Source organism: Medicago sativa, chromosome 6, assembly GCF_051527215.1.
Source record: "Medicago sativa cultivar Bolivia chromosome 6, Bolivia_mono, whole genome shotgun sequence".
Classification (NCBI taxonomy): Eukaryota; Viridiplantae; Streptophyta; class Magnoliopsida; order Fabales; family Fabaceae; genus Medicago; species Medicago sativa.
The window spans coordinates 69,190,408-69,217,475 of record NC_140754.1 but is presented as its reverse complement, the minus strand read 5'-3'; the positions used below and the strand labels follow the sequence as shown (position 1 = coordinate 69,217,475).

Below are 27,068 nucleotides of genomic sequence, written 5' to 3'. Positions count from 1 at the left end.
ACCCTTACTAAATAAAGGATAAAACAGTCAAAGTTTTAACGTCTATAATGACTGCAAATAGATCATAGACAGCCAAGATAAGTATAACTTGCAGTTATATGGAGGATTTGATAATAACTATTATACATGGTAGTGTGCAAAAGAAGATATCTCACAATGTGATACTATATTTTTTAAAAAGTATTATTAGATAAAGATGCCTATAAAGTCGACAACAATTCTTCCATTAGCGAAAATGGGATTGTGTAAGGAAGAGTGTGATTTTTTTAAAGACTACAAGAAGTAGCAGGACTCCCATGTTGAGTGCATATCCTCATGCAACAATGACTCATTCTTTTGATAAGGAAGAATATAAAGCTGCAAATATGACTGAAAGTAGCAGAACTGCAGACGTGGTAGAAGAAATAGATGCAAAATCAAATAACAACGGGGCAATGAAATAGTGAGGCAATTTATTGATTTCGTATTATCATCTCGTTTAACATTGTTATCTCGTTACCGTTGTTATGTTATAGCGTCTTGTCTAATGAGCTTCATTCTTTCATTGTTGCTCCAAATATAAGTAAGGTTTGACCGAATTCTATCCCTCATATCCAAAAAAAATGGATCTTTTCCTCCACCACCATGAAACATGCCATGCTCTCTTGGTTCATTTAAATTTCCAGAATTGCATTGGTTTCCAAGCGCAAAAAGATCATTAAAAGTGGAAAAGGTTAATGTTGATCCACCTGTTCTAATAATCGCATATAGTAATGTGATGAACCCAACAACAATTTGTAAATTAACTATTGGATTCAGATCAACATTAGAGACCAATCTATCATCGTCATCTCTGAAGCCTACTCAACTTGATAATGTCCATTATCCATCAACTCTGAGCAAAGACTTATTCAGGCACGAGAGCACCACTGTTGAATATGATGGTTTAAATGTTTATGCCATTTATTCACCACCTAGATCATGTTCCTCTAGGATGTACATTCCATTTAGATACAACAATATCATTCATTTTCAAGCTTCACATTATTTATTGAACCAATGTTGTTATCCTTTAATTGGTAATGTTGAAAGATATTGGAAGAATCTTCAATAGGGACGGTATTGTGAGAATGGAAAATGACAGAAGCATTTGCATCATCCTTCCATAGTTATACATCCAATGGGTTTTCAAGCACAATTTTATCGGAATAGGAGACCTTCAGGTTTTGAGAACATTGTGCCTCCATCATCTCCTAGTATTCCAACAACATTTTCTTCTGATTTTATCGCATGACAACATATATCAACGTGTTCCTTCTTTGATTGTCTGTTTTAGTGGAGGCACCGAGACTTTCATACCAAACCCACTTACTTACCATGAGGTTAATACTTTTTCCGCCTTTTACCTGTAAATGTTATATTTCACCTTTTTTTCTTATTCAATTAAGCATAATATATTTTAAATGTTTAAATTTTATGTAGAGATATTACGACATAGAACTTTACAACAAACATCAGAACACAAATTATATATCCGAGAGAAGAGGGAATTTAAATTTCAATTAAGCGGGAAGGTCTTCCAGACCCAGTCAGTTTCATAGGAAACCAAAAAATTTGAACTCTATTTTGAGGTAAAGGTTTTCCAGCCATGGTCGAAATCATTACAGATGAAATGAGAAACCGTGTATCTATATGGCTCTTTCTCTGTTGCCATCGTGCCATATGACATTGATTCAATTAGATTTGTAACTAACTTTTTCACTTTAATTTGTCATAAGGATAACATTATAAATATATAACTATTGATTATAGTCAATAGTTAAATATTCATAAGGAATTAAGGATCTTCTTAAGAGAACCAAGCACAAGCACAACTCCTAATTATAATCAATAGTCATATATTTATAATGATAACCTTATCAAAAAGGTAAAGTGAAAAAGATAGTTACAAATCTAATTGAATCAATGTCATATGGCAAACTGACCACAGAAAAAGAGTTATATAGATACATGGCTTCTCATTTCATCTGTAATGATTTCGTCCAAGGATGGAAAACCTTTGCCTCGAATTAGAATTCAATTTTTTTGGTTGCATGTGAAACTAGCCGAGCTTAGAACACCTTCCCTTAAATTGAATTTGGAATTCCCTCTTCTCTAAGTTATATTGTTAGCGTTTTGATGTTTGTTATAAATTTCTCTGTAGTAATATCTCTACATAAAATTTAAACATTTAAAATATATTATGCTTAACTAAATCAACAAAAACGGTGAAATATAACATTTCCAGGTAAAAGGATGAAACAAGTATTAACCGCGTGGTAAGTAAGTGGGTTTGGCATGAAAGTTTGGGTGCCTCCACTAACTCAGGGAAGCAAAAAAGGAATGCATTGATTTATGTAGTCATGTGAATCAGAAGCATATGTTGGTGGTATACCATGAAATGCAGGAGGCACAACATTCTCAAAACCTGGAGTTCTCCTATTTTGATAAAATTGTGTTTGAAAATCCATTGTACGTACAGCTATAGGAGGATGATGCAAAGGCTCCTATAATTATCCATTCTCATAATACTGTCCCTATTGAAGATTCTTCCAATATCTTTCAACGTCACCATTTAAAAGATAATAATATTGGTTCAATAAATAATGTGAAGCTTGAACATGACTAATAGTATATTATTGTATCTAAATGGAAGGTGTATCATAGAGAACATGATCTAGGTGGTGACTAGATGACACATGAACATTAAAAGCATTAGATTCAACTATGGTGCTCTCATACCTGAAGATGTATGTGCTCAAAGTTGATGGAAATCGACGTCATCAAGTTGAGTAGGCTTCAGAGGTGAGGATGATGAATTTGTCAATGATGTTGATATGAAGCCAGTGTGTATTTATAAATAGTCGTTGGGTTCATCACATTACTATTTGTGATTATTACAACAGGTGGATCAACACTATCTTTTTCCACTTTTAATGATCTTTTGCGCTTGGAAACCGTTGCAATTCGGGAAATTTAAGTGCATCAGGAGAGCAATTCCATGTTTCATGGTGGTGGTGGAAAAGATGCATATTTTTCCTTCCTGTAGCATGGATTTGGATATTAGGGATTAGAATCTAGTAATACCTTACTTCTGTCTGGAGAAATAATGAAAGAAAGAAGCTCATTGGAAAAACAACTATAACATAACAATGATAATGAGAGGATGATATGATTTCAATAAATTGTCTCACTATTTCATATTGTCCATCAAGACTTTAAATACATAAGATGCTTCAGCTCATACCTAGGACAAGAAATTTAAATCAAAATTCACAGCTCATACCACTAGAAGCTTCAGCTATACAACCAAATGTTAAATAATGAAATTTAAACGGAATAAGAAATACTAATAACTAGATGTCACATTTTCACTCCTAATACTGTTTGTAAAATACCCATTGAAATTGAGACCCTTACCTTCTTATGTATTACCCACAATGATGACTTGTACTAACGAAAAAGATGACTTGTACTAACGAAAAAGAAAAATGAAAAAGAAAAAGACGACATATACTAACGAAAAAGAAAAATGATAAATTAAAACAAAAAACTGTACTAATGACAAAGAAAATAATGTTGACGATCAATACATCAATGATGTTATATCCATTACTTTTATGCGTAAACTTTTTTTGAACAACAAAAAATTATTTCTACAAACTCAGAATTAACCTGATAATTGAACAGAAAATATGAAACAAAATAAGCATTAAAAATAATATAATCATACCTTTTATCCTTCGAGGGCATCCAATAAACTTACAATGATGCAAGGATATATTCAAATAATATGAATAAGAAAAACATATATTATCGATGGCATACCTTTTTTAATTCGTCGATTTGATTATGTGATTTATAAATACTTTTATTTGAACATCTTCATCTTGATCTACACATTAACTTTCATCCACTGTTACAACAATCAAACTGGACCGATCGATCTACAAAGTTTGAGCAAAAACTAAACTCTTAATAGAGTTTACAAGCTATTAGATCGAGAATTCTATCAATGGGTGTTGTCATCGTTAAACTAGATGTAAGTAAAATTGAATGGTAACAAGTAGGCAACAAGATTTGTTTCTGAGAGGAAGTTGACAATAAGATTAAGTTATGATCTTCTAAGAGAAATTTAAGAACTAATCAATTGTGGATCTAAAGAGGCAGCGAGATCTTGAAAAATGATTAATAAATACTGAATATCAAAGAAAAGAAGAAAGTAAAAACAAATTATAAGAAAAATCAAGAAATCTTGTCAAAAAAAAAATCAAGAAAGAAAATCGAGAACAAAGACGAAGTAAAGATAAAGGTTAAGCATTGTTTTTCAAGGATAAGGTCAAGCATTATTGAAAATACTAAGAAGAAATGAATGAGAAAAATATTGTCAATGTGGCCACATTTATATTGAATGAGCAACAAAAGAGATGATGGGCCAACAAATTTATGGACAATGGGATTGGGCCAATTTATGTTAGATACCACATCAACCAAGACATAAAGTGAAATTCTGGCAGGCTAGCTTTCAGATGTTTTATACGATGTTTCAACATCAAATACGAACATAATGTCGAGTAAGATGTTTTAACATCGAGCTAGCAGAAAACAGACAGATCAAGACAAATATAACATATGTTGAATTTTAGCGCGTTAGTTAGAAGCTGTTTTTATGTGATGTTTCAATTCCAGATGCGCAGAAAGCAGATGTTCCGTTTAATGTTCCAACATCATACTAGCAGTAAGCATAAACAAACAGCAAAATAAACGACAGGAAAGTAAACGGCACTGAGAGTTTGTTAACCTAGTTCGGCACAACTCACCTACATCTGGGGGCTACCAAGCCAGGAAGGAAATCCACTAGTGTAGTCCATATTCAATAGCTCTCAGCAAACTCCTCGTTTACACGATATGACCTAGGACCTACCCGTATAGACTTCAACTTAGGAACTCCTAGATCTGAGATCCCATCTCACTCCCTATGGTCAGTCATAGCCCATGTGACCTATCAGACCTAAACACAAACTCAAAGATGAAGTTACCTTCAAACAAAACTACACCGTGCTTAAAAGATTTGGTGTATCACAACGAGTTTACAACTCAATAAACAGTCCTTAGCATGTATCAAGATGATACAAGAAAGGCTCACAATAAAACAGAACTAAACTTGCATCAACACGATACAAGAGTAGAACACACAAAGACTCAAAACCCTAAAAACTAAACCTTTTTAGTTTGACGGCTTCGGTGAATAATTAGGTCTTGAAGTCTTGAATTTATACTGAAGCAATACGGGTTATAACATCTTGTTGGGTTTCAGAACAATCGGTGATCCATTTCATAAACATTAGAACCAGAAAAGGAAACTCCTAATATGTAGGCACATAATTAGGAACATCATGATCACCTCCAAAACTTTCCTAATTAAATAGCAATATCTAAGGAAATCACAAATGATCTGATTCTGTACTAAAAGCATGCAGCTTGACTAACAAGAATAAAAGCGTGGATTCCTTAAATAAAATAACGCATGCGAAAAACAAGGCAAGGTGCAAATCAACTGAACCATGCCAGGATGTTGGAACATCGTGTCCAACATCTCACATAAATATTTGTTTTAGGCAAAAGTGAAGCCAACATACAAATATCCAACATAAAGTGTTGCCCAAAAATTAGAATTTTACTCTTCTCCCAGCACATTTTGCTCACGCAGAGCTTATTTGCCAAATATGTCCATGGGTGAGTTAAGTCATGGCACGTGACTTAACTCACGCACCTTATAACTCTGCGTGAATTAAGTCACGCTTCTTTGGCTGGTGCGCGTGTTAACTTACGTAGGTTCGCCGGTTGGTCAGAGCTCAAGAACACACGTTTTTTGGACTTTGGTCAATGCATTTTAATGGTTTTTACACTTTCTTTTTAAGTTTTTCACGTTTTTTGACCTCATTAAGTGCTATGTTACCTTAAACCACCTATAAATACCCCTCCAAACTTCCCCATTTCCTCACACCATCTCACATTCAAGCTCTCCTCACTCTCTCCCCCTATTTATCTTCTTTCTTTTTTCTTCAATTGTCTCTAGTTTCTTTTTATCTCTTTTGAGGTATAAAGTGGTCAGGCTTGAGGTAAAAAGTGGCTAGCTGGCTTGGGGAAAAAGAGATCAACCATTGGGATAAAATTAAATTTTCTTCTTTTTACCCCAAACACTTTTTACCGTGGGTAAAAAGAATCTTATTGGGGTATAAAAAGAAGAAAATTTAAATTTAGCCCAACGGTTGATGATGTTTCCCCCCCCCCCCCCCAAGAAGGGTGGTCACTATTTACCCCATGACTGATCACTTTTTACCCCAAAAGGGAAAAAAGAACTTTTTACAACGAGAGGGTAAAAATAAATTAAGTAGATTTAGTGAATTCGAATAAATGTATCAATTATTGTATGAATTCTATTAATAAAATGAGATGTTGTTATATGTATTAATTTTGTTCATTTCTTTTTATTTATATTTTGTAACGCCCATACTAAACGTATCTAAAAAGTTTAGCATGTGCGTTATCTTTAGTACTTGATACATTAAAATTTACAACAAAAAGCCTTCAAATGAATAATATATACAACAATTCACGTTCGTACTTTTATCTATACCATGCTATCTATCCAAAACATAGAAATACATTCTTGAATCCATAAAATATCCAGCAGCGGGTATGAACGAGCACTTGCTGATTATCCACTCGGTCACATGCCTGCTACCTCCTGCTAAACCAACCTGCTGATCTGAATTCTGAAACAAAATAGGATTGGGATGAGACATAATGTCTCAGTGAGTTCTACCTAATCCTAGGCTATAGGTAACCTCGGGGAAAACCTAGGGTTACCACATGTCTACAATACAACCATTCAGTTGATTATACGTGTGTGAAACATGCTCACCTAAACGATCGTGCATACAAGTATTGTCATAAGGCTCTTCGTATCTTAACTTACAAGTCTTGTCTTATATCATACATGTTATGGCGTTCAAGGGAACCTAAGACCGCTACGTCAAGATACGATAGACGCATCAAGACCTAAACAAGAGTCATTCATAACATGGTCTTGAACTGGACGATCGGGGAGGTACTGTAACAGCCCGATTTTCGCTAGATTTATTTTATGTGTGTTATATGTGCTCTTATGTGATTATTTGCCCCTGTGTATTTTTGGTTGGGAATTGTAGAATTCGGTGTTATAAGGGTATTTTAGTCATTTTGGACTTAGGGGCATTTTGGTCATTTTGAGAGTAGGGGTAATTTGGTTGAGGATTAATTTTAGTGCTTAGTGAGAGTTGTTATTTTACTAAGTGTTAGGGAGTTGTAGTAATTTAATTATTTACCGGTAGGTGACCGTTAGTGTTACATTTTACCGTTAAGTGAGTAGTAACATTTGGGTAAGAATAGAAATGGGTTAGGCCCATTAAGGTGTTGTGAGTTAAGCACAATTAGGTGAACCTATATAAACTCTTGTTAGTAGAGAAATAGGGTTTTTCACCAACATTTACAATAGAGAAAAGATAGAGATAGAGAGAAGATAAGGGTTGAAGAAGAAGAACAAGAGAAAGGGGTTGGAGGCTAGAGCTAGAAGAGTAATTCATCTAGGAGCTAAATTGAAGTTTGGGTTAGAGATTCTTGGTGCTAGAGGTAAGAAGGTTAGGCTTCACTCATAATTTCATAACTTTTCCCTTTTACCCATTTTTATGAAATTGATGAATTGATTTTAATTTGTGTAAATTTGTGCATGATTGTTGTTGTTATGTTTGAGAACATGATTTGTATGATAATTTTGTTGTTGTTGTTAAATTTGTATGTCAAAATGGGTATATATGAATATGATATGTTTTTGTGTGAAATTGATGAAGAATGGAGTTGTGGTTGTTAAATTATAGATGATTTCATGATTAGATGTTGTTGTTGTTGTTGTTAGATGTGTTGTTGATGAATTGATGCATTGGTTATCACGAATTTGTGAATTATGATGAGATTTGTTGTTGTTGTTGAAAGTTGTGAGAGTTTTGGTGAATTGGTGAATTTTTGTTGAGTTGTTCATGTGAAGTACCAAAATGGACTTTTGATATATGAAGTTGTTGACTGAGTTTTTGATGTTGTTGGATGAATTGGACTTGGTAGAATTTCTGTTTTCATGTTGTGATTGTGTTAGTCGAGTCGTTTGGGAGAAAACGGGATTTTCCTGTGAAAATTCGAGTGTTAACCGTTTGAAAAATGAGTGTTGATGTGAGGTTTTGGAAAATGATTTTGGGATGGTTGAAACTTGAATTTTTCTGTAGATTATGATAGGGCTAAGTGTCAGGAACGTGTAGGCAAAAAAGGCATCGAAAACGGATTAACGGTTTGATTTTTATTCGCGAAAACATGAAGATTGAAAATCTGGTGCTGTCTGTCAGGCTATGAACGTGCCACGATACGGGACCAACGTGCCACGATTTTGACCAGAATTTTTAGTGTTTTTGGTCCTGGAAAAATCGTCCCACGATGGGAGACCCACGTGCCACGATCCTGTCAGACAAGAAACCTTAAAAACGCATTATTCTTCAACCCAATTGTTTCCAAACTTGTTCCAAAGTGTAGGGGCTTTATCCTAACTATCTAGGGGTGTTTTTATGAAGGAAATAACTTTGTTTAAAGAGGTCTATTGAGTTTTTATGTTGCTTGGCATTGAAATGAATTAACTAAGAGATGAACTTGGTGAATCCTATGATTTCGTTGTATTTAGCCGGTGAAACGTAAATGTATACTCTACTGCACTAATATGTGGCCTAGAGGTATACTTAGTTGAGGCATTGGAACTTGTTTACATGGTTTTGGCTTAAAAGCTCAATTATTTCTAATGTTGTGATTTTGAGAGACGAACCTTGTTGAAAATGAGTTTTGAGAGCCAATTGCTTATGAATCCTTTATGGATAGTTGTTATACCTTATGTGGAGATGATTGGTGGTGTATATATGTGACAACTATATGTTGCTTGAATTATGGATGTTGTTGGTGATTGTATATATGTTAAGTGGTGGTGAATTGTTGTTGATTGCATATATACAAGTATTGGTGATGTTGAGGTGATTTGTTTGTGTGAACATATGCATTGTAGTCGAGTCATATGTTCACGCATTCATGATTGATGGTGGCGGATTTTATATCCAATTGAGGTGATTACGATGTTTTTGTTGCATCGAAGGTGACGACCTTGAGGTGATATGGTACCGCATGCATCTAGATGAGTCTAGAGCCATTGCATACATTGTTGGTGATTTTAATTGCATTTGATTTGAGAATGACGGTTGAGTTTGTTAATTGTTAATTGACATGGTTGAAATTGTGATACGTGTATGATACAATTATTGATATGAACTTGGAATGATGACATTGAATGATCTTGAATGATATGAATGTTGTGAATAGTTGTGAGTACATGTATGACTTGTTATTCTCCGTTCTTGAATATATCTTTCATTTCCAATGTTCTTGATTAATTCTACTATGGATTATGATGATGTAATGCTAACCCTCAGTGGTTTACCACCTGCCTTTCCGTATGGACGGGTAGATGGAGTGCAAGACGCTTAGACTATATGCTTGATGTTGCCGAGGAGCGGAGTTCCTCTTTTTATGTGCAAGTGTCTAGATTAGGGCTCTGATCTAGGATAGTACTTGCATGTTGGATTTTGTTTTGATTATATAGTTTTTGAGTTGAGATATTGTTTGTATCGGAGAGATGTATTTATTGTCATGATATTTTGGAGATGTTATATATATGTTCCGCTGCTATGTTTATGAAATTTGACAATCTATACATGTATGTTTGTTTTTTATTCAATGACGTAGCATCTATTTCTTGTCCTGACCAAAACCGGTTGACTTTCCATGTTGTATACGACATGTACGGAAGTACTGTCGATATTTGTTGTGTTGTTCCGTTCTTTTTGGTGGGTTTGAGCATAGTGGAGGAGTAACAATTTGCTTCTAGTGTGTTAGTCTAGCAAGGGAAGGTATATTTGGCTGCAGAGGCTCAGTTGGTTGTGGTTTGTGTTAAGGTTCCTGTTGTTTTTGAGTTGGATCTTGTGTCTCTTCCGTTGAAGCATTTGGACGTGATTTTTGGTATGGATTGGATGTTGACTTTTGGTGTTAACATTAATTGTTTAACCAAGAGTATAACGTTTTCTAAGCCGGTAGCGGAGATGGGTGAGAAGTTCTTAACCGCGGAGCAAGTGAAGAGGTCTTTGGACGCTGAAGCTAGTGTGTTCATGATGTTTGCTTCCTTGAAGGAAAGTGGAGAGAAAGGAGTTGGTGATTTGCCGGTAGTGCAAGAGTTTCCAGAAGTTTTTCGGGATGACATTACTGAGTTACCGCCGAAGAGGGAAGTTGAGTTTGCACTTGATTTGGTACCAGGAACGAGTCCTATTTCGATTGTGCCTTATCGGATGTCTGCATCAGAGTTGGGTGAATTGAAGAAGCAATTGGAAGAGTTGCTCGAGAAGTAGTTTATCAGGCCGAGTGTTTCTCCGTGGGGTGCTCTTGTGTTGCTAGTTAAGAAGAAGGATGGAAGCATGAGGTTTTGTGTGGATTATCGGCAGTTGAACAACGTGACGATTAAGAATCGGTATCCGCTTTCGAGGATTGATGATTTGATGGATCAGTTGGTTGGTGCAGAAGTGTTCAACAAGATTGATTTGAGATCAGGATATCATCAGATTAGAGTAAAGGCGGAAGATATATCCAAAACTGCGTTCCGAACGAGGTATGTACACTATAAGTATTCTGTGATGCCATTTGGAGTGTCTAATGTGCCAGGTGTCTTCATGGAATATATGAATAGAATATTTCATCCTTTTATGGACCGTTTTGTGGTGGTGTTTATAGATGATATTTTGGTGTATTCGAAGTCTGAGGAAGAGCATGCCTAGCATTCGAGGGTCGTGTTGGGAGTCTTGAAGGAGAAGAAGTTGTTTGCTAAGTTGTCGAAGTGTGAGTTCTGGTTGCGGGAAGTGAGTTTCCTTGGTCATGTGATTTCTAAAGGTGGTATTGTCGTGGATCCGTAGGTTGATGCAGTGTTGCAGTGGGAATCACCTAAGTCTGTTTTTGAAGTTAGAAGATTTCTTGGTTTGGCAGGTTACTATCGGAGGTTCATTGAGGGATTCTCTAAGTTGGCGTTGCCATTGACGCAGTTGACTCGGAAAGGGCAAGCTTATGTTTGGGATGCTAAGTGCGAGAAGAGTTTCCAAGAGTTGAAGAAGAAGTTGACTTCAGCTCCAGTGTTGATTTTGCCGAATCCGAAGGAATCATTTGTTGTGTATTGTGATGCTTCTAAGATGGGTCTTGGTGGTGTGCTTATGCAGAATCGTCAGGTTGTGGCTTATGCATCGAGGCAGTTGAGAGTGCATGAGAAGAACTATCCGACTCATGATTTGGAATTGGCAGCTGTTGTGTATGTGTTGAAGATCTGGAGGCATTATTTGTATGGTTCTAAGTTAAGTGTTCAGTGATCACAAGAGTTTGAAGTACTTGTTTGACCAGAAGGAGTTGAATATGAGGCAGAGGAGACGGTTGGAGGATCTTAAGGATTTCGATTTTTAGTTGAGTTATCACCCTGGGAAGGCAAATGTTGTTGCTGATGCTTTGAGTAGGAAGTCGTTGCATATGTCTGCTTTAATAGTTAAAGAGTTGGAGTTGATTGAGCAGTTCCGAGATTTGAGTTTGGTTAGTAAGTTGACGCCGGATGGTGTGAGGTTGGGAATGTTGAAGCTGACGAGTAATATTTTGGAAGAGATTAAGAATGGCCATAATGAAGATTTGGAACTTGTAGATCGAGTGGTGTTGGTTAATCAAGGTAAGCGTGGAGACTTCAGATTGGGTGAGAATGATGTTTTAATGTTTCGTGATCGTGTTTGTGTACCGAATGTCCTTGAGCTTAAGAGACAGATTTTGGAAGAATGTCACAGAAGTAGTTTAAGTATTCATCTAGGAGCGACTAAGATGTATCAGGATTTGAAGAGGTTGTTTTGGTGGCCTGGAATGAAGAAAGAGATCGCAGAGTTTTTGTATGCTTGTTTGGTTTTTCAGAAGTCTAAGATTGAACATCAGAGGCCATCAGGTTTGATGCAACCGTTGTTTGTGCCAGAGTGGAAGTGGGATAATATCTCTATGGATTTTGTCGGAGCGTTGCCGAAGACTACGAAGAGTTTTGACTCGATTTGGGTGATTGTTGATCAGTTGACGAAGTCGGCACATTTTCTTCCTATCAAGACAGGTATGTCTGTGGCGAAGGTAGCTGCGATCTACATTGAGCAGATTGTTAGATTGCATGGTATTCCTTCTAGTATTGTGTCAGATCGGGATCCGAGGTTTACTTCTAAGTTTTGGGAGAGTTTGCAAGTTGCTTTGGGAACTAAGTTGAGATTAAGTTCTGCTTATCATCCCGAGACTGATGGTCAGACGGAGAGGACTATTCAGAGTTTGGAAGATTTGTTGAGAGCTTGTGTGTTGGAGCAAGGTGTCAGTTGGGTCGAATGTTTACCGTTGATTGAGTTTACGTACAACAACAGTTTTCATTCTAGTATCGGAATGGCACCGTTTGAGGCTTTGTATGGTCGGAGGTGTAGGACGCCTTTGTGTTGGTATGAGTCAGGTGAAAGTGCTTTGTTAGGACCGAAAATAGTGCAAGAGACGACCGAGAAGGTTAAGATGATTCAAGAGAAGATGAGGGTGTCTCACAGTAGGCAGAAGAGTAATCATGATAAGAGGAGGAAGGACATAGAGTTTCAGGTTGGTGATCATGTGTTTTTGAGAGTGAATCATGTAACTGGTGTTGGTCGTGCTTTGAAGTGTCGGAAGTTAACTCCTCGTTTTGTTGGACCGTTTGAGATTGTTGAGAAGGTTGGGGTTGTAGCGTATCGGATTGCGTTACCACCATCTTTGTCGAATCTTCATGATGTGTTTCATGCGTCTCAATTGAGGAAGTATGTGTACGATGCTTCTCATGTGATTCAAGTGGATGATTTGGAAGTAAGAGATAATTTGACCGTTGAGACTTGGCCAGTGAGGATTGAGGATCGGGAGGTGAAGCATTTGCGTGGCAAGGAGATCGTTTGGTTGAAGTGATTTGGGTTGGACCAACTGGAGAGAGTGCCACTTGGGAATCGGAGAGTAGGATCAGGGTTGCGTATCCAGAGTTGTTTCCTTCAGGTAATTTTCGAGGGTGAAAATTCTTTTTAGTGGGGGTGAGTTGTAACAGCCCGATTTTCGCTAGATTCATTTTATGTGTGTTATATGTGCTCTTATGTGATTATTTGCCTCTGTGTGTATTTTTGGTTGGGAATTGTAGAATTCGGTGTTAGAAGGGTATTTTAGTCATTTTGGACTTAAGGGCATTTTGGTCATTTTGAGAGTAGGGGTAATTTTGTAATTTGGTTGAGGATTACTTTTAGTGCTTAGTGAGAGTTGTTATTTTACTAAGTGCTAGGGAGTTGTAGTAATTTAATTATTTACCGGTAGGTAACCGTTAGTGTTACATTTTACCGTTAAGTGAGTAGTAACATTTGGGTAAGAATAGAAATGGGTTAGGCTCATTAAGGTGTTGTGAGTTAAGCCCAATTAGGTGAACCTATATAAACTCTTGTTAGTAGAGAAATAAGGTTTTTCACCAACATTTACAATAGAGAAAAGATAGAGATAGAGAGAAGATAAGGGTTGAAGAAGAAGAACAATAGAAAGGGGTTGGAGGCTAGAGCTAGAAGAGGAATTCATCTAGGAGCTAAATTGAAGCTTGGGTTAGAGATTCTTGGTGCTAGAGGTAAGAGGGTTAGGCTTCACTCGTAATTTCATAACTTTTCCCTTTTACCCATTTTTATGAAATTGATGAATTGATTTTAATTGGTGTAAATTCGTGCATGATTGTTGTTGTTATGTTTGAGAACATGATTTGTATAATTGTGTTGTTGTTGTTGAATTTGTATGTCAAAATGGGTATATATGAATATGATATGTTTTTGTGTGAAATTGATGAAGAATGGAGTTGTGGTTGTTAAATTAGGGATGATTTCATGATTACATGTTGTTGTTGTTGTTGTTGTTGTTAGATGTGTTGTTGATGAACTGATGCATTGGGTATGACGAATTTCTGAATTATGATGAGATTTGTTGTTGTTGTTGAAAGCTAAGAGAGTTTTGGTGAATTGGTGAATTTTTGTTGAGTTGTTCATGTGAAGTACCAAAATGGACTTTTGATATATGAAGTTGTTGACTGAGTTATTGATGTTGTTGGATGAATTGGACTTGGTAGAATTTCTGTTTTCCTGTTGTAATTGTGTTAGTCGAGTCGTTTGGGAGAAAACAGGATTTTCGTGTGAAAATTCGAGTGTTAACCGTTTGAAAAATGAGTGTTGTTGTGAGGTTTTGGAAAATGGTTTTGGGATGGTTGAAACTTGAATTTTTCTGTATATTATGATAGGGCTAAGTGTCAGGAACGTGTAGGCGAAAACGGCATCGAAAACGGATTAACGGTTTGATTTTTATTCGCGAAAACATGAAGATTGAAAATCTGGTGCTGTCTGTCAGGCTATGAACGTGCCACGATACGGGACCAACGTGCCACGATTTTGACCAGAATTTTTAGTGTTTTTGGTCCTGGAAAAATTGTGCCACGATGGGAGACCCACGTGCCACGATCCTGTCAGACAAGAAACCTTAAAAACGCATTTTTCTTCAACCCAATTGTTTCCAAACTTGTTCCAAAGTGTAGGGGTTTTATCCTAACTATCTAGGGGTGTTTTTATGAAGGAAATAACTTTGTTTAAAGGGGTCTATTGAGTTTTTATGTTGCTTGGCATTGAAATGAATTAACTAAGAGATGAACTTGGTGAATCCTATGATTTCGTTGTATTTAGCCGTTGAAACGTAAATGTATACTCTACTGCACTTATATGTGGCCTAGAGGTATACTTAGTTGATGCATTGGAACTTGTTTACTTGGTTTTGGCTTAAAAGCTCAATTATTTCTAATGTTGTGATTTTGAGAGACGAACCTTGTTGAAAATGAGTTTTGAGAGCCAATTGCTTATGAATCCTTTATGGATAGTTGTTATACCTTATGTGGAGATGATTGGTGGTGTATATATGTGACAACTATATGTTGCTTGAATTATGGATGTTGTTGGTGATTATGTTAAGTGGTGGTGAATTGTTGTTGATTGCATATATACAAGTATTGGTGATGTTGAGGTGATTTGTTTGTGTGAACATATGCATTGTAGTCGAGTCATATGTTCATGCATTCATGACTGATGGTGGCGGATTTTATATCCAATTGAGGTGATTACGATGTTTTTGTTGCATCGAAGGTGACGACCTTGAGGTGATATGGTACCGCATGCATCTAGATGAGTCTAGAGCCATTGCATACATTGTTGGTGATTTTAAATGCATTTGATTTGAGCATGACGATTGAGTTTGTTAATTGTTAATTGACATGGTTGAAATTGTGATACGTGTATGATACACTTGTTGATATGAACTTGGAATGATGATATTGAATGATCTTGAATGATATGAATGTTGTGAATACTTGTGAGTACATGTATGACTTGTTATTCTCCGTTCTTGAATATATCTTTTATTTCCAATGTTCTTGATTAATTTTACTATGGATTATGATGATGTAATGCTAACCCTCAGTGGTTTACCACCTGCCTTTCCGTATGGACGGGTAGATGGAGTGCAAGATGCTTAGACTATATGCTTGATGTTGCCGAGGAGCGGAGTTCCTCTTTTTATGTGCAAGTGTCTAGATTAGGGCTCTGATCTAGGATAGTACTTGCATGTTGGATTTTGTTTTGATTATGTAGTTTTGGAGTTGAGATATTGTTTGTATCGGAGAGATGTATTTATTGTCATGAGATTTTGGAGATGTTATATATATGTTCCGCTGCTATGTTTATGAAATTTGACAATCTATACATGTATGTTTGTTTTTTATTTGATGATGTTTAGAGGTTTTTAGGTTGGAAAACATTGCGAGAAAAAGCCTAAGACGGCACTACAGGTCACAGTACGAGCCAACAAGCCAATCGGAAAGCTGGGAGGTCAGTCCCAACTCGCCAATGGCATGTGTGCTCTGGAAGAATTTCGCTATTAGCGAAATATTTCGCTAATAGTGAGTTTCTTCGGGTTTGTAATGCATATTTTGCATTTTAACCTCAAATTCGTCAAATCTTGATCCTGCAACGCACACTACATGCCTAGCAACTTATATAACCAATAAAATACATCATGCATGACAATTTTAACATATGAGCAACAATAATTGCTTTGGGTATTAAGATCCTTCTAGTGTAAGAGCTAGTAATTTTCCATATTTCTCAGTCAAGACTACACAAACCCATAGGTAGGAAATCTATCTATTGTCATACCCCAATTTTTGACCTAAGGTCCCACATGCATACACCGTTTGATCCTGATTAGTATTTGACTTTTTAGTGAAAAATCGGCATAGAGGTATCTTAAAATACCCCATGTTTGGTTCCGAGTCGGGCCCTCTTCTCTATTTATATTTTTATACTTTTTTAGTTTTCTTTAGTTTCATTATTATTTGTTATTTACTCTGTAATTTCCATCTCTTATTTAATTTTATAATTTTTAAATTTTAATTCTAATTTTTATTTTCGTCTTTTAATTAGTAGTTTTTCATATTTTATTTTAATCACTTTTTAATTTAGTTTGTCCAAGTCAAAAAAAACAAAATGTCAAAAGGTTAGAAAAAACATGTCCAGGGTCCTTTTTTTCCTTTCTTCCTTCCACGCCACTTTCCACTGCAACATCACAGGGTCAGTACTTTCTTCTTTCCAATTCCAGTCACAAACGCGTTCCACACTTAAACGCATTCAATCTCCCATCAATTCCTGTTAATTCCATTTCCTCTTTTGAATTCAATTTGGCCTTTAAGAAAGAGATGAAATCATCAGAATAGGGGAGCCATTTTTCTAAACCTGCAAAGTTACACAGAGGTAGCAGTTCACGATTTCACCATATCAAAAATCACACACAGGTACACGTACAAAGCCAAACCCACAATCCAGGAGCTGTTCCGATCCCCAATCACAAACCGCCGGCAGAATTAACAAAGCCTCAAACTGTCATTATCTCAAAACTGAACCGGCCGTACAACTCAATCGAACCTGTCACCCAATCCAAAACGTAATCCAAGAACCACCACAACCGAGTCAATCAAGATCCATACAAAAAGGGTATAGCCACGTTTGATTTCTTTGTTTGATTCTTTTTTTGCATATAACCGTTTTTGTTTGTTATTATCATTAAGAATTATAGAAGGAGAAAGAAGCAAAAGAAATTGAGAAAGAAGAAAAAGAAAAGGGTAGGAGAGAGAAGGAGTGTGTGGAAATGAAGGGAATAGGGACGGCAGAATTATTTCTATGACCTTATGATCATGTGTGTGTCGGTGCATGGCTCTAGCATGCACCCTCACATCCTAAATCCCTTTGTTTTAGATTTAACGGCCTGTGATGATGCTGCTTTAGATCAGATCACGGCCATTGATCAAATCAATGGCCCAGATTCTATCTGTTGAATCCCTGCACACCCCACCTTATGATTGGACCCTTTTTATTTTTATTTTTTAGTCTTTCATGCTTTTTCTAGTCATCTTTAGCATTTTATCTTTTTTTTTATTACTCATGCATTTTTGTTAGTCTGCATCTTTATTAGTTATTCATGCATATGTATTTTTTTTTTCGTCATTTATTTTTTGCATATGAATTAGAATGTATCCTAGGCCAATTGTACAAATATAAATGAGAAAAAAGTGTGTGTGTGTGTGTGTGTGTGTGTGTGTGTGTGTGTGTGTGTGAGTGTGTGAGTGTGTGTGTGTGTGTCTCTTTTTATTTCTTTTACTACTTTATATATCAAAAATGCAAAAAAAAATAGATTAGGTTAGGAGATTTTGTGGTGATCCAACGTCACTACAAAATTCTCACGCTTTTATTTTATTGCTACGTTAGTTTATTTTAGTTTAATTATTATTCAAAAACAACAAAAACATGCAAATAACCAAAAAATCACAAAAAAATATTTTCACAATAAACCTTGATTTTCAATCAAGTGATCGTTTTTTTTATTATTTTCTTTCTTAATCAAACTTCAATCAATTTAATCATACCTTGAGTCCATTTTTCTTTTAAATTAAAAAACACAAACCAAATCTTATTTGCCACTTGGCTTTTTATTTTAAAACCCTTTTCAAAACTAATAAAAAACACACAACCAATCAAACGTCAATTTCTACCCCGAACTACGAGATTTTGATCCCTCACGGGTACGTAGGCAGAGGACACTCGTCCTTCCAAATCAATAAAATGTAGATTATTAGGTCTTCCTTTTTTAATCATTTCAAAATTTCATTTTTAAAAAAAAAAAAGTAAGCAAGTTTAAAGCACAAAAAAGTTAAATAAAATCAAGAGGTTCTCGTAGAGTACTACGAATATTTAGGATGCTAATACCTTCCTTAAATATAACCAACCCCCGGAGCCCCCAATTTAAATAAATTTTTTCAAAGTCGTGAAATAATAAGTGAGTCAAAAGCTAATCAAATAGCCTTGATCTCCAAAAAATGACGCGACAGAAATGGCGACTTCACTGGGGACCCCCTAAGAGGGTTGAGCCTAACTTGGTCTTATTTAATTTTTGTGCTATAACTTGCTTAAAAAATAAAAATAAAAGATAGAAATTACGTGTATATTTGTTCTTCCTTCTTCTATCTCCTTTCTTAAACGTGAGTGGTGAGATAAGTCCATTACCCAGACTTGAGAGAAACATTAGGATAGGACGGTGGTATAATCATAGTGCCTTGCCAAGAGTGAATTTTGGTTTGTGACACATGTGATAACCCCACTCAACCGAGGGATCTTGGAAATATACTATGTTGGCATGAGTATTCGTGTTTGGCATGTTATTTTCATGTGACCGCTAAAAGTTGAGAACCTAGTTACCTTTAAACCCCTCTTGGCCTTTTAGGAGGTAGTGCGGTGGCTAATCATAAGTAATCTTGGTTTAGTTGATACGCGATACTTCACTCATACGAGACTTTCTTACGAACATTGTTGGATCGGAAGTATTTCCGTAACCCGATAGTGTTCGGAAGTGGTTGATAACTCTGGGAACTTGGTAGAACCCGTGATACAGGTACATTTGAAAACCATAGTCCTTACCAAATGACGTTGTTACCCTTGACTCCATCATTATGGACCCAAAACCTCACCATGTTTTCACCGTTCTTTAGCATAATCATGCATACATGCATACATTCATAAAAACTTTTTCTCATCAAAACATCGAAGGACTTAGATAAGTTCTTGTAAACATCAGAGGTGTGGACCTTATAAAGAGGGACACCAAGGAATACAGTTTCAAAAGTCTTAAACTAGACCTTAGCTTTGTCGGTGACTTTGTCTTTGGCTTTGCTTTTGTTCTTAAGGGAACCGTTTTTAAATATCTCAAATTATCAAATGAAACAATGTTCCTTATGATGTTTACAATTACTTTGACAAATCCTTTGATAAAATAAAAAAAAATGTGTCCATTTTTGCATAAGCATGTCATGCTTCATTTTGCATTTCATAGTCTCAATTCCGAGTCTCACAAAATTTCTTTTCCACAAAAGGTCAATCTGTTTCAAAAGTGGTCCGACTGTCCTCGTCCAGGGCCAACTCGCACCTACAACACTTGTGCAAACAAAAAGAGTGAACATATCACTCTGAACAAGAGATCACAACACTCCATGCCAAGTCAGAGAGACTGAGCACCCTGGTGGTTTCACTAGTACCTTCGCAGAATCAGCTGTAGTTCCAGCAAGGGCCCGAACACCAACATCAACAGCAGTCTCAACAACAGGCTCCAAAGATGCCGTTTGACCCAATCCCAATGACGTATGTGGAGTTGCTTCCCATCTTGCTCATGAAGAACCTTGTCAAAACTAGAAAGCCTCCTCGAGTGCCTAACGAGTTGCCGGTTGGGTATCAACCTGACCTCTCATGTGCCTTTCATCAAGGGGCACCCGACCATGACATCGAGCACTGTTTATCTTTGAAGATTGAAGTCTAGAAGCTGATTGAAGCCAATATGTTGCTCTTTGAAGGTTGAATTCGGATGTGCAAATTAATCCACTGCCAAATTATATTGTGACACATGGAGTGGATATCTGCAATTGGGTCGTTTTGATGTTCCTCCTACTACTTATTTTTTCAAATAATGTTTGTTTGTTGCTTTTCGCTTTTCAAAAACATCCTCTCGTCCCGTCCGAGACGAAAGTGAACTTGTTTAAGGCTTTTTGCTTCATGAATTTCCCATCATTATTAAAAAGGTCGTTTTGATCCCGACTTTGTTTTTATTTTGTGCTTTTTCTAGAAAAATGGTAATACAAAAAAACCAAAAAAATTCTTCCTTAATCATTCTCAAATATCTGCATAATCATAACTTATACTTACTTGTCAAAATCAATAATCAAATCATGCATTAATAAACCCGTTGAACACATTAACCATGTACTCTCTTCCAACTTTGAGTTCCTTGTATCCGAAGCTGAAGAAAACAAGAATGAAGAGACTACCGACAAAATCTCTCGCAAACTGGGGCTTCTTAGCCATCGAAGCTGTCAAAAATCAAGAAGATTGTCCAGAAGATGGCATTCACTCACAAAGACTGGCATGAGATGTTACCGTTGCCTCGCATGGACATCGTACTTCAGTACATATTTCAACAGGGGAAACCCTCCCTCCTTCCCCAATATACAACATGGAGGTCGTGCTTCCCGTGGAGGTCGAAGTCCCGTCAATAGGAGTTCTGCTAAAGTCCAAGCTTGATCAAATTTAAACGCATGATGACCCTGTACAAATATATCAAAAGAGGTTTGAAACAAGCTTCTAACAAAAAGGTTCATCCCCATGAATTTCAAGAATGGAACTTTGTACTACTTTCCCACCACACTCCAGGGGCAAGTGGGCGTCTAACTATGAAGGCTCGTGTGCAGTGACTTTTACAACTATGGATGGTGACAAATTCACACGTCCTATGAATGCCGGTGCAGTCAAGAAATACTCTGTCAAAAAAAAAGCTCGATAAGTCGCAAATCTTAAAAAGAGGCTTAGGCAAAAATGAGCGTCTCGGTGGACTGAAAACCCGAAAGGGCGGTCCAGGCAAAAATTAGAGACATGAACAAAATGATTATCCTGATAGGTTGAAACCCGAAAAGGCGATCTATGCAAAAGTTAAGGATCATGACAAGTAACTGCATCAGTCAGCACAGTCCACTTGGGGCATCCAGTCGTCAAAAGACCTCCGATTCAAAGCATCTACAGATCAAAGACTCGGAACAGAGGCATTCAAAGTTGTCAGGGAGTATAACGGTTATTGTGTTCAATGTACCTTCCAATATATTTACCATTTTCCAAATTTTTCAAAGATCTGTGGAGCCATGCCATTGGCAGGTCACCACTCAATTCATCAAATTTGAGCCTGTGCCCATTTATTTGGAACTCCCATTCATTCTATTTGCAAAATTTCTTCTATTTTTTATGGTAATACTTGAAGCAAAAACTTTCAAAATACAAAACTTTTTTTTTTACGTCTTTTGAAAAGTGTGAACGACAAACACAATCTCTTTGAACTCGTGAGTAGTTGAAGCGTACATCAACATCCGTCTCGAGAACGGTTACATTCCGGAAGAGAAACATGGTTAAACACTATGGAGAGGACCTCTGTTTTGAGCAAGATGCTGTCACAGTCCAAGGATACAAAAAAAAAAACAAAAAGAAAATCAAAGCTCGCTAAGTTGAAAACCTGAAAAGGCAACTTAGGCAATAAAGAGCGTCCCGGTGGACTGAAAACCCGAAAGGGAGTCCAGGCAAAAATTAGGGGCACAAAAAAGAATATACTCACGGTGGACTAAAAACCCGAAAGGGCGGTCCAGACAAAAATTAGGGGCAAAAAAAAAAAAAGAATATACTCCCGGTGGACTGAAAACCCGAAAGGGCGGTCCAGACAAAAGTTAGGGATTTTCAAAAAAGAAAAATACATGACTGTTGTAGCATGCCAGAGGAAGAGCACTCTGCGCCAGTTTACAAACGGCGATTTCTTCTAGACTTTTGGTTAAACAATGGGCTCTCTCCCCAAGAGGCATCAGTTGCTACCTTGTGTCGGGTTTTACACCGCCAACGGCTCGATTTGTTCACAATAATATCATCTCCAAGGAAGTTTGCCGAGTGTTTGTACTGCGATGTCAGTCCGCCTCCCATCCTACATATCTTGTCTCGTTTCGTCGAGTCGCCTGTCATATCCAATTTATATAGTCGTACGAGCTACATCCATACATTCATACATTTATACTTTCACGCATTCATGCACTCATGCATACACAACATATACATGACATCATTCACACATGATTGCATTAGTCACCAAAATCTTGTTTCGGTCGTGTCTCTTCAGTTCGGTCAAGCCGCAAGTTTCCACACATGAACATTTGACTTTTACCTTCTTACAATCAAAAGTGTCATCCCCAGTGTGTCCGGTCCAGAGATGTCACTCATTATAAGTCTGGTGGATTCCGGCGAACTCTTACAAAGCCCGGTGGATTCCGGCAATCTTTTACAAAGCCCGGTGGATTCTGGCACAACCTTGCAAAAGCCGAGTGGATTCTTGCAAAACTCTTATGAAGCCCGGTGGATTCCGGCACAACCTTGCAAAAGCCGAGTGGATTCTCGCATATGTTTACCAAGCCGAGTGGATTCTCGCAAAAGCCGAGTGGATTCTCGCATATGTTTACCAAGCCGAGTGGATTCTCGCAAATGTTTATCAAAAGCCGAGTGGATTCTCGCAAATGTTTATCAAGCCGAGTGAATTCTCGCAAATGTTTATCAAAAGCCGAGTGGATTCTCGCAAATTTTTATCAAAAGCCGAGTGGATTCTCGCAAATGTTTACCAAGCCGAGTGGATTCTCGCAAATGTTTACCAAGCCGAGTGGATTCTCGCAAATGTTTATCAAAAGCCGAGTGGATTCTCGCAAACCTTATCAAAAGCCGAGTGGATTCTCGCAAAAGTCGAGTGGATTCTCGCAAATGTTCATCTTGTTTCAAGCTGCCAGTCCTAAACAACGGACCGCTTGAATCTACTTCTTATCATGTTTCAAGCTGCTAGTCCTAAACAACGGACCACTTGAGTTTACCTTTTTATCTTGTTTCAAGCTGCCAGTCCTAAACAACGGACCGCTTGAGTTTATCTTGTTTCAAGCCGCCAGTCCTAAACAACGGACCGCTTAAGTTTACATTTTTGTCTTGTTCCAAGCTGTCAGTCCTAAACAACGGACCACTTGAGTTTACCTTTCGTCACATTTCAGTTTGAAATCACATTTTTTTTCTTTTTTTTTCACTGTCATCCCCAGTTTAACTGTTCAAGTGATGTCGCTAAAAAGTTTTGTCTTGATTAAGCTATCGTTCCAAGCCGATACGGTAGTAGACAATCTCTTCCCCAATGGAACTGTAATTCCCCAGCGGAGTCGGATCCCTTTCTTTCACGAATTTTGGTATCCCGTTATTGTTTCCACCCCAGTCACATCGTCTTTGTCGTCTTGCATTCATACTTGCATCATGAGCATTTCACAGCATCTTAGGTCCAAAATTGGCGTACTTTTGTATTTAAGTCTCTTCGATATGTCAAATCAAAGATTTCATCTTCAAGTCTCCGGACGAAGAAACTTAAATAGGGGCATCAGTCATACCCCAATTTTTGACCTAAGGTCCCACATGCATACACCGTTTGATCCTGATTAGTCTTTGACTTTTTAGTGAAAAATCGGCAGAGAGGTATCTTAAAATACCCCATGTTTGGTTCCGAGTCGGGCCCTCTTCTCTATTTATATTTTTATACTTTTTTAGTTTTCTTTAGTTTCATTATTATTTTTTATTTACTCTGTAATTTCCATCTCTTATTTAATTTTGTAATTTTTAAATTTTAATTCTAATTTTTATTTTCGTCTTTTAATTAGTAGTTTTTCATATTTTATTTTAATCACTTTTTAATTTAGTTTGTCCAAGTCAAAAAAAAACAAAATGTCAATAGGTTAGAAAAAACATGTCCAGGGTCCTTTTTTTCCTTTCTTCCTTCCACGCCACTTTCCACTGCAACATCACAGGGTCAGTACTTTCTTCTTTCCAATTCCAGTCACAAACGCGTTCCACACTTAAACGCATTCAATCTCCCATCAATTCCTGTTAATTCCATTTCCTCTTTTGAATTCAATTTGGCCTTTAAGAAAGAGATGAAATCATCAGAATAGGGGAGCCATTTTTCTAAACCTGCAAAGTTACACAGAGGTAGCAGTTCACGATTTCACCATATCAAAAATCACACACAGGTACACGTACAAAGCCAAACCCACAATCCAGGAGCTGTTCCGATCCCCAATCACAAACCGCCGACAGAATTAACAAAGCCTCAAACTGTCATTATCTCAAAACTGAACCGGCCGTACAACTCAATCGAACCTGTCACCCAATCCAAAACGTAATCCAAGAACCACCACAACCGAGTCAATCAAGATCCATACAAAAAGGGTATAGCCACGTTTGATTTCTTTGTTTGATTCTTTTTTTGCATATAACCTTTTTTGTTTGTTATTATCATTAAGAATTATAGAAGGAGAAAGAAGCAAAAGAAATCGAGAAAGAAGAAAAAGAAAAGGATAGGAGAGAGAAGGAGTGTGTGGAAATGAAGGGAATAGGGACGACAGAATTATTTCTATGACCTTATGATCATGTGTGTGTCGGTGCATGGCTCTAGCATGCACCCTCACATCCTAAATCCCTTTGTTTTAGATTTAACGGCCTGTGATGATGCTGCTTTAGATCAGATCACGGCCATTGATCAAATCAATGGCCCAGATCCGATCTGTTGAATCCCTGCACACCCCACCTTATGATTGGACCCTTTTTATTTTTATTTTTTAGTCTTTCATGCATTTCCTAGTCATCTTTAGCATTTTATCTTTTTTTTTTACTACTCATGCATTTTTGTTAGTCTGCATCTTTATTAGTTATTCATGCATATGTATTTTTTTTTTCGTCATTTATTTTTTGCATATGAATTAGAATGTATCCTAGGCCAATTGTACAAATATAAATGAGAAAAAAGTGTGTGTGTGTGTGTGTGTGTGTGTGTGTGTGTGTGTGAGTGTGTGAGTGTGTGTGTGTCTCTTTTTATTTCTTTTACTACTTTATATATCAAAAATGCAAAAAAAATAGATTAGGTTAGGAGATTTTGTGGTGATCCAACGTCACTACAAAATTCTCACGCTTTTATTTTATTGCTACGTTAGTTTATTTTTAGTTTAATTATTATTCAAAAACAACAATAACATGCTAATAACCAAAAAATCACAAAAAATATTTTCACAATAAACCTTGATTTTCAATCAAGTGATCGTTTTTTTTTTATTATTTTCTTTCTTAATCAAACTTCAATCAATTTAATCATACCTTGAGTCCATTTTTCTTTTAAATTAAAAAACACAAACCAAATCTTATTTGCCACTTGGCTTTTTATTTTAAAACCTTTTTTCAAAACTAATAAAAAACACACAACCAATCAAACGTCAATTTCTACCACGAACTACGAGGTTTTGATCCCTCACTGGTACGTAGGAAGAGGACACTCGTCCTTCCAAATCAATAAAATGTAGATAATTAGGTCTTCCTTTTTTAATCATTTCAAAATTTCATTTTTTAAAAAAAAAAGTAAGCAAGTTTATAGCACAAAAAAGTTAAATAAAATCAAGTGGTTCTCGTAGAGTACTACGAATATTTAGGGTGCTAATACCTTCCTTAAATATAACCAACCCCCGGACCCCCCAATTTAAATAAATTTTTTCAAAGTCGTGAAATAATAAGTGAGTCAAAAGCTAATCAAATAGCCTTGATCTCCAGAAAATGACGCGACTGAAATGGCGACTTCACTGGGGACCCCCTAAGAGGGTTGAGCCTTTGGTCTTATTTAATTTTTGTTCTATAACTTGCTTAAAAAATAAAAATAAAAGATGGAAATTACGTGTATATTTGTTCTTCCTTCTTCTATCTCCTTTCTTAAACGTGAGTGGTGAGATAAGTCCATTACCCATACTTGAGAGAAACATTAGGATAGGACGGTCGTATAATTATAGTGCCTTGCCAAGAGTGAATTTTGTGTATAATTGTATGCTTATTTTATTATATTTAATTATATTTTTATCAAATACTACTATCAAATAAATATTTAAGTTACATTGTTCTTAATATTGTAATGAAATCATTTCTATTATAATAGAATTTAACATGCTTATTTAACTAAAGGTTTAAATAATATCACACAAAAGATGAAATTTTGATTAGAATAGTTTAAATGAATGATAAGTTAAAAGATAAAAATCAGCTCAAAATAATTTATTCCTTTTTTATATAGATAAAAATACTTAAATTCAAGGCTTTCTTTTATTTCTATATCTCTTTTCATCGCGTCACCAACATGATAGATCTATCACATCTCATTCTTTATGTTACTTCCAAGTTGTCAATCAAGTGGATGAGTGTTAATGAAATATTTTTCTTAGTTATTAGCTCTTTTTTTTTTCTTTTCAAAGTGGACAAAACAAAATATATTAACAAGATAAGTGATATTTGTACAAACCATTTTATGATAACTTTTATGATAATTTTTTTTATTCACTCACATTATGTTTTATTTTACTTTATCTCCATATTGTTTTAGTGTTTGTGTAAATATCTTTTTTTTTATAAATTTATGATTATCTCATGAGTTGTCAACAAAATAATTGTTTAAATATCGCATAAGAAACCTCCTTTAAAGCATAATAAGGTGTCCAACTGTCCATATGTCTAAAGGGATTAAAAAATGACAAGTGTCTACATGAAATGCATCAAAACCAGCATGAAATGTGCAAGAAAACAACACGTTAC

The 27,068-nt window shown here is 36.3% G+C and overlaps 1 pseudogene; it reads right to left on the bottom strand.

Annotated features, from left to right (window-relative positions):
* Nucleotides 1-1,924: 1,924 nt before the first annotated feature.
* LOC146916533 (uncharacterized) lies at nucleotides 1,925-20,711 on the bottom strand (annotated as a pseudogene).
* Nucleotides 20,712-27,068: the final 6,357 nt, after the last annotated feature.